Here is a 9,094-nt window from a genome sequence, read left to right on the forward strand (position 1 = left end):
TAATAATGAATTTTTATATGATAAAAGACAAATTACGGAAGAGTTTAATAAATATTTTGTGTCGGTACGACCAAATCTTGCAAAAAACATTCCTATAGCAAATAGCTTAATGATTGATCTATGTTTCCCTCTAAACTCTTACTTGAACTCTTTTAAATTATCTTTTGAAGAGTTTGGAATTGCATTTAAAATGTTGAAATCCAACAAAGCAGTAGGCCCTGATGGTATTAACAGCAACATTATTATAAGTTCATTTGATGTTTTAAAAGATATACTCTTTAAGATTTTTTCGATATCAATTAAACAGTGAATTTTTCCATAAGCTCTAAAATTAGCAAAAGTCATACCAATATTAAAAGGTGGTGACGTTGAGAATATAAGTAACTATCGTCCCATTTCACTACATTCTGTATTCTCTAAAGTTTTAGAAAGAATTTTGTACAATAAAATTTATAATCATCTTACTATAAACAATTTATAATACAGCAATCAATATGGATTCCAAAAAAACAGTTTCACTGAACATGAAATTTTACAATTTACAAAAAATATATCTGACTCATTTGAAAATTCTCAATTTACTTTAGGTGTTTTTATTGAATTGGCAAAAGCTTTTGATACTATTGATCAAAAAATTCTTTTTAAAAAGTTGGAGTGGTACGGAATTACTGGAAATATATTAATTTGGCTTAAAAGTTACCTAAATAATCGGAAGCAATATGTTTATGGAGATGATAACGTATCATCTAATTTGTTAAATATTTCATGTGGAGTTTCTCAAGAATCCATATTAGGACCCCTCCTATTTCTAATATATATTAATGATCTGCCAAAAGCTTCTAACCTAACGACAATTATGTTTGCTGATAATTCTAACTTATTTCTTTCTCATAAAAACATTTTTACGCTTTTTAGCAACATGAACATTGAACTAGCCAAATTTTCCGAATGGTTTAGATTAAACAAACTATCGTTAAATATTGATAAAACTAAATGGATTCTTTTTCATCCTTATGGTAAAAAGCACCAGCTGCCTAGCAACTTACCCTTTCTTTTTATCGATAACATAATTATTAAAAGAGTTCTAGTGACAAGATTTTAAGGTGTATATATCGATGAAAATCTTAATTGGAAAAGCCACATTGCTAACTTGTGCAATAAAATTTCAAAGAGTATAGGCATTTTATACAAAATAGGAAACTTTTTAGATAAACATACCTTAATTCATTTATATTATTCGCTAAGTCATTGCCATGTTAATTATGCAAACATTGCTTGGGGTAGCGCTTATAAAAGTAAACTTAAACCTCTCTATCGGCAACAGAAACATGTAGCACGCCTTATAAATTTCAAGGACCGTTTAGCTCACGCAAAGCCTCTTTTATATGGTATGAAAGCACTCAGTATATATGTTTTTAATATACTTTGTTTTTAAAATGTTTTTAATATACTTTGTTTTTTGTATAAATGCAAGACCCACTTATTACCCGTTTCTTTTCGTAACTTGTATTTACAAAGTGATAGAAATAAATATATTTTAAGGAACTATAATTTAATTCGACAACCATTTTCTCAAACTAATTTTGGAAAATTTTTTATTTCATTTTGCGGATCATTTTTATGGAATAGTATAGTTCTAAATACTTCTAAAGATTTTTCTCAAGAATGTAATTTTGATTCTTTTAAACAAAATCTTAAAAAACTCATTTTTTCAACTGATAATATACTAATCTACTTTTAAATTTTAAAATTTTTTGAAAATCCCTTACCTATATTAGTATATGTATATATTTAATGTATATTCTTTTTTATTTATTTATTTATTTATTTTTATCCACAAGCAATTAGCGGTTTCTCTGTGACAAGCCACGATGGTCTTCTTTGAGTAATCCGCGTTCTTTATATTTATTTTTAATATTTATTTCTTAACGAATTGTTAACTTAATCTTGAATTGTTAACTTTTATTATTGTAACAAAGTTTTGTTTATTTAAATTGTAATAAATATTGTAATAAAGAACAAAAAAAAAAAATATATAAAAAAAAAATTTCCTTGGCTCTTTGGAGCAACTAGGCTGAATACGATTCGTTTTTAGTTAAACATATAAACACTCATGTGAATCAAGGGAAAAGTAGCGCTTTCTGCCTATCAGGTAATATTTGCAAAGATTTCATTAAGCTACTAGGGGATTCGCTTTTACAAATAATTATATATCACTTTTACAAATAATTATATATCACTTTTATGTTTTCATTTCGTATACTTTAAAATTGTTTTAAAAAGAGCATTTTTTTGTAATGGCTAATTTCTTTCCCACATTTATTGAATTAAGGCTTCCAAATATAATTCAATTATCGTGGATTTAACCACGGACGTTTCGCACGTCGATCAACTCACTTTTGTTGTTCGGTATGTTATGCCTGATGTAAAACCAGTTGAAAATTTTCTTATCATTCGTTTCAATGCGTAGTCACGGGACAGTTGGTATGTTTAATCTAGTCGAAAAGACATTAGTAATTCACAGTATCAACATTACTGATTGCCGTGGGCAATCATGTATGTTGTATGTAGTAGTCGTACGATAATGCCTCCAATATGTCTGGGGTCTACACTGGATAGCAAGCCCGTTTCAAGCCTGTATAAATCCGCTAGCTGAATATGTTCCATGCGCGGGTAATTCTTTAAATCTCAATGGTGTCGCAGCAGCTGAGTCTTGTGTGACAGTTGCATCTTTTTTTGGATATCTTCAACAGCTATATAACTTTTTTCTGCTTCAATGCATTGCTGGGAAGTCTTTAAATCAAAAATGGAAAAGGTTCTAAAAGTTTCAAAAAGTCTGTCACAGACTAGATGATCTGCACGTGCAGATGTATGTTCTGCTTTTCAAACAGGTTATTCTAATTACAAGGTAAAATTATCAAAACCAGTTTTTTTAAGCTCTTAGTTTACAATATTACTTATATATTTATATTTATTAAGTTCGCATTTACAGTTCACGGTAGCCTTAAAAGAGCCGAATGATGACATAACGCAACAGCCTAACACGATAGTTAAAGTCTTTTCCGGAAAATGGATTAGCTGGAGACGGCTGTCATGATAGTCATCTGGAACACAATAATGGAAAGGTTCAACAAAGTATACAAAATGCTTCAAGTCGTTGAAATTAATTTGGGATTAGTGAATAAACTGTATAGCTCTGTTCCTATTTTTGTTCAAGAGGTTAGATCGAGTTCTGATAAATTTAAAAAAGAAGGTATGATATTTGTGGGCAATGACAACTACTCTGCTGACCAGAAACAAAGAATAGTGCGCAAACGCCAACATGACAAATTGGCGTCTATTGAGACATCAGACTTCACTGGGAGAGAAAAAATGGTTGCTGAAGTTAATGCCATCATGGATTTATTTTAGTTGAGCTTGAAAGAGCTTATGCTTCACTTCTTTCTCGTTTTGGATTCCTTGTCCGTCTTCTAGATATGGGTTCTGTTGCAATCACATCGCTCGCCCAGAAACATTTAAAAATCTACCCAAATGACGTGAACTTATATATTCCAAATGAATGTCTGCATTTCAAGAGCTTCGTTCCTACTTCAATTGAAATTGGTACCAGTGAAATCAGAAAACCAAATCATCTTGATTTGCTTCTGGTTATTCGATCAAAGAAACTTGAAACAACATTTCCTAATGTCGACGTTGTTCTAAAGATGTTTCTTTTTGTTGCTGTTACGCAAAATATCAAAATAATTTATCTAATATAATAATATAATATTACGTTACATGGGCCTCGGAACGGGGGGCTCGGGTGGGCCAGAGCCCCCCGAGAAAAAAATGATGGCACTCTTTTTAGTTGTGCCTTTAAAAAATTATTGCCCCTGAAAAAAATTTTTTTTTTTTAAATTGTTAAAAAAAAGTTGTCTAGAATATATCTTTTAAAAAAATATTTATATATTTTTGTATAAACTTTTTTTCTGGTCTTCTTGTCTTGGTTAAATTTTGTAACAATTGATTAACAAGATATTTACCGATAAGTAACATTGTTTTACCGATATTACCTTGTTTTAGCGCAAAAAAGCCGATTATCTGAAAAAAATCACACATCCACACAAAAGTAAAAATTATTCGATTCGAAATACGTTTATTTTCGAATACGGAAATAATCTATTTAAAAATTGCGCTACATACTACAATGTAATCGATTCTTCTGTTGACACTATCAAATATCGTTTTGATCAAGCAGGACAGAAACAACTTGAAAAGCTGGAGAAACTTTTGCTTTCTGAAGGTGTCACAGATACCATAGCATGGATAAAGAAGACATACTCAGATATTGACACGGACTTACTAGATGTGCAACTTGGGCTTTACAGAACAATGTTTGATGAAATTCCAAGGTATGTCAGTGATGTTGTCTCACATCTCACACAGTTTTCCTGTTCTCAATTATCTTCTATTTCTGAAGTTGTCAAATTGCTCAAGCCGATTCTAGATACTCCATCAACAAATGCTGTCAGTGAACGAACATTTTAAACAATGAGAAGACTCACAACTTTTCTGAGAATGACGATGAAACAGCAGAGGCTGAATAATTTGGCAATGTTACACATCTATTCAAACTGTGCAAACCAACTTGATCCAGAAAAAGTGATAACAGAATTCTGTAGGGATCATCCTTATAGAACAAATTTATTCGGGTTTTAGTGTCTTTATTTTGAACTTGAGCTATAGTACTACATGTGTATACAGTTTTATGTACCTACAACCTAAACTATTTTATACTATTATAAATTATTTCTGGTTATTATCAGCCTTTTGTATTCTCATTTTATATAGAATCTAATATGTACTATAGTACCCATATATTCTCTATTCAACAAATACAAAATAATAATATGTAATTTTAATATGTATAACTCCAAAGAAACATATAAAACAACATTTATTTTTGGGGGTACACCAAAGGAATGCGCCCTTTTCAGTGTACCCACCCCCCAGTTACAAAAGCTTTCCAGGCCCCTGCGTTAGATATATTATTTTGATATCTATAATATTATTATAGTATAGATAAAAAGTGCTTATTTTTTAGAAATGTCAATATTTCATTTTACCCTACTGGAGTAAGTTTGACATATAAACACTTGATGTGTTTTAAATATATGTAAACCAAAGATCACTTGCTTATTTTTTGGATTAATTTTTTATAAACATCTATCACATTAATTTGTAGGTTCTGATTTTCTGATTTTTTTGAGGGAGAAGGATGAGAGGTTGAAGAGGCCACATTTATTATTTCGCTAGGGGGCAGGATGACTCAAAGACGGGGCCTGCCATTCGCTTTCATTTAGGGGAAAAGCGCCTATGATGGCATAGCGCCTATGATGGCATACCGGTCATATTTCCATTAAAATTGGTTTTGGTAAAAAAATGATTAGACCTACATGACTATACTGACTTTACATTAGTTTTAGTGAAAAAACCTCCCTTGTGCACAAGTATTGTTTTTATAATCAACAAAAATCGACTTTGGGATGTGCTGTTGTAGTTTTATTTCCTTCATATATTTAAGATTGTGATTTTACTATTAACTGTGCAGAAATGAAATTTTCATGCATTTTATATTCAGGTTTTGTGCATTTAGTGGAATAGTTACTTTAATTTTATCTTTTGAACAAAGCAGACACAGCTTGTTTGAATGAAAATGATGACTTTTACCCATGATGGCATACTGACGAGTTGGGAGTGTTGAAATATTGACGAGTTCGGAAAGCCTTTTTTTTTTATAAGAAAAACTTATTTTTAAGTAAAGTTAAAAGGTAGCGATGCTCCAAAATTTTTTTTTTGGTCCAAAAAATACGTAAAACGTAATATATCCTATGCGCATGCGCAAAATTTTACAATGCTGGTGTGTAGCATGAAATGGTAAATTAGGATGGTTTCGAGTAATTTCTGGCTTTTCTGAGGGAATACTCTAAGGTTAAATGAAATCATTAAGTTACCCTCGATCCTAACTAGCCCCATCCTTCCCTATGCCATCATAGGAGCAGTGGTTGTCTATGATGGCATACTTGTGCTTTTTTTACAAGAAGAATAACTTATAAAAAAATAAAACTGATGAAGACTCCCAGGGTAATTATTGTTCTAGATGTAACAAGGAATGTATCCATATCAAAACTTTTATTATTGGTCTTCAGGATACTGAATAATGAAGCTTCAAAGTTAAGTATGCCATCATAGGCGCCTTTTCCCTATTATTAGTTTTTATTTTGATAAAATGAAAACATTATATAAATAATATAACGAGCGAACAGTCTGCACTAATTTTTTTTATTTTTTGTTTTTTTATTGAATCGGACTTAAATAAAATAAAAACGAGAAACAGGCAATTTGTGCAACGAAGTAAAATATATTGTTGCAGTGTCTCGGTTGCAGGTAGTTAAACTTTCGATAGATAAACATTTTTTTTTTGCTGTCTGGATGTTCGAAAGTAAACATTTGGTATGTGAGGCCGCAAGTTTAAATATCCGATTGTTGTTAACTTTGTGTTTTTGTCTTTTTCGACGTTTTTTTATAAAAAAAAGCCTTTTTATTTGGTGATACTTTTTTCTAGAAGTGGTATTTTATAAATGTTTTATCGTTTTTTCAGTGGGTCTATTTTTTGTGGTGGGCCTGTGGCTATAGTCTCCTCAGCCTCCGGCTTAATTCGGCCCGGCATGAGTATGACACATCATACTCTGCTATGTTGAGTAAGATACGTCAAAAAGTAATGATCTGCTTTTATATTAAAATTAGATGTTTAAAATTTTTAAATACAAAAAGTTAGTTCCGACTCTCTACAGTTCTGTAGTGTAGTGGTTATCACGTTCGCTTTACACGCGAAAGGTCCCCGGTTCGAGCCCGGGCAGAACTATCTTTATAAATTTAAGTTTATTCAAATGTGTTTTTTAAAAAGTCATTTTTTCAATTTTGTTAAAACTAAAATTTTAAAGATTGTTGAAATTAAAGTTTTCAACTTTGTTTAAATTAAAAAGAAGCTTACACCCTATGAAGATAGTCACGGTTTTATAACAATAGCCAATAGAATCTGTGGAATTTAAGTATATCATTGTCTTCAGAATAAACAGCCCAAAAACTTCTAGACTTTATTCTTTAGGAGTGTATTACCAGTGACGGATCCAGGAAAAAGGGGGAGGGGGAAATGGGGGTATGCATCTCCTCACCAGAATCTGAGTGTCCTAAAATATCTTAGGACCTTATTTTTTTTTTTTTTTTAAAAGAGACGCAAATTATTTTAATTAATTAAAGTGATACAAAATATAAAAATATTTCAACATCCCCCTGGAATTTGGATGAATTCCTGGATTTCAACGTCATTTTTCAGTTACAATGTAAAACTGAATGGGTCCAGTTTTTTATCGTTATTGAAAAACTGGAAGCGTCCTGGATCCGTCCCTTCTGCTTGATGAACATCAAAGTTTAGCTTAGTTGGATAAAAAGACCAAGACGAATTTTTCTAATACTGTTAAAAAGACGCTGTAGCTTAGAAACATCAAAATATAGTCATTAACCACTTATGCCAGTTTTTAAAGGAAATAAATTTTATTTTATTTTATTATAAAAGCAATTTATCGATGCTACGCTTAGGTGCTTAATACACGGGAAGAGAAGTTTATCGAAAAAAAAAATAAATTTCAGAAATTTGCTTCTCAGCAAACGCTTCATGCATGGTCCATACATGGTTATCATTGAAATTTGATCGGCACTACTGCGTCAGTGATGCCGCTCATGTACCAATAATTTGCCAAAATCGTTTTTACGATTAGCAAATCCCTCTGCCGATTTTGCCAATTTTTTGCCAATCTTAAACCATGTTTGTTAGTAAAAAATAGTACACGGTTGCGCACGCGTTATTTCTAAAAAAACTTTAGCTTTTAAATTAAAGTAGATGCAGTTATGGGCAATATAAAAGCTAAGGCTTTTATTAACTGTACTAAATATAATTTTTATCTTAACTAATTACTAAAAATATAATTTTTAAACAATAATAAAAATTAAACAGTAATAAAAGTATAATATCATTATTAATCAATATTATTATATAATTATTATCAATCAATAGTATTATATCAATAATCAATCAATAGTATTATATCATTATTAAATTTATATCATTATTAAAATTATATCATTATTAAATAATCAATCAATAGTATTATATCATTATTAATCAATATCATTATTAATCAATATTAACGCAAGCATTCAACAAGAGCGGACGCAATATTACTACGAGGAGAATTTAAAAAAAAAAAAAAAAAAAAAATTATTTACATTTGTACTTTACATTTGGAAAAATATTCAAGTTTATTCTTAAGAAAAACTTATTTCTATTTTTATCACACATATATACTATGGCAGTAACACTTAAAGAAATAAAAACAATGTTAAAAGAAATGTTTAAAGAATTCAAAAAAAACTGAAGAAATGTTTCGTAAACAAGAGAAAACTGTTATCGATATTATAGGCGCTAATATAAAAATCATTAACGACAGATTAGACAAAGCTGAGATAAATATCAACGTGAATGTAAACAAAATTAAAGAACTCTCAAAGGAATTGGAAGATATTAAGGTTAGTCTAAACTACAACGAAGAACTAGTTGACAAAAAAATACGTAACAACAATAAACAACTTGATAAAAAATTCGAACATACTAATATTAAAAAATATATGAAGGAAAAGCAACGAAACCTGGAAGATAGATCAAGAAGAAATAACCTACGAATCGATGGAATTGATGAAAATGGACAAAAATCATGGGGGGGACTCTGAAGAAAAAGTTCACGCATTCTTCTGGCAAAATCTTGGACTGAAAAATATCGAAATTGAGCGTGCCCACCGCACTGGATCGAAGAAAGATGGACGACCGAGGACAATAGTTCTTAACCTGCAGAAATATAAAGACAAAATAAGAATCTTGAAAGAATCTCATCGACTTAAAGGCACAAATTGCTTCATTAACGAAGACTTTTCTCGTGAGACCGTTGTCATTCGGAAAAAGTTGTTTGCGGAAGTTAAACAAAGGCGCTCAAATGGTGAA

General features: G+C 30.5%; 1 non-coding gene across 1 annotated transcript; it reads left to right on the forward strand.

Annotated features, from left to right (window-relative positions):
• The first annotated feature begins 6,831 nt into the window (after positions 1-6,831).
• On the forward strand, positions 6,832-6,904 carry trnav-uac (transfer RNA valine (anticodon UAC)). The gene has a single exon. It is a non-coding gene; the product is annotated as a tRNA-Val (tRNA).
• Positions 6,905-9,094: the final 2,190 nt, after the last annotated feature.

This window comes from Hydra vulgaris, chromosome 14, assembly GCF_038396675.1.
Source record: "Hydra vulgaris chromosome 14, alternate assembly HydraT2T_AEP".
Taxonomy (NCBI): Eukaryota; Metazoa; Cnidaria; class Hydrozoa; order Anthoathecata; family Hydridae; genus Hydra; species Hydra vulgaris.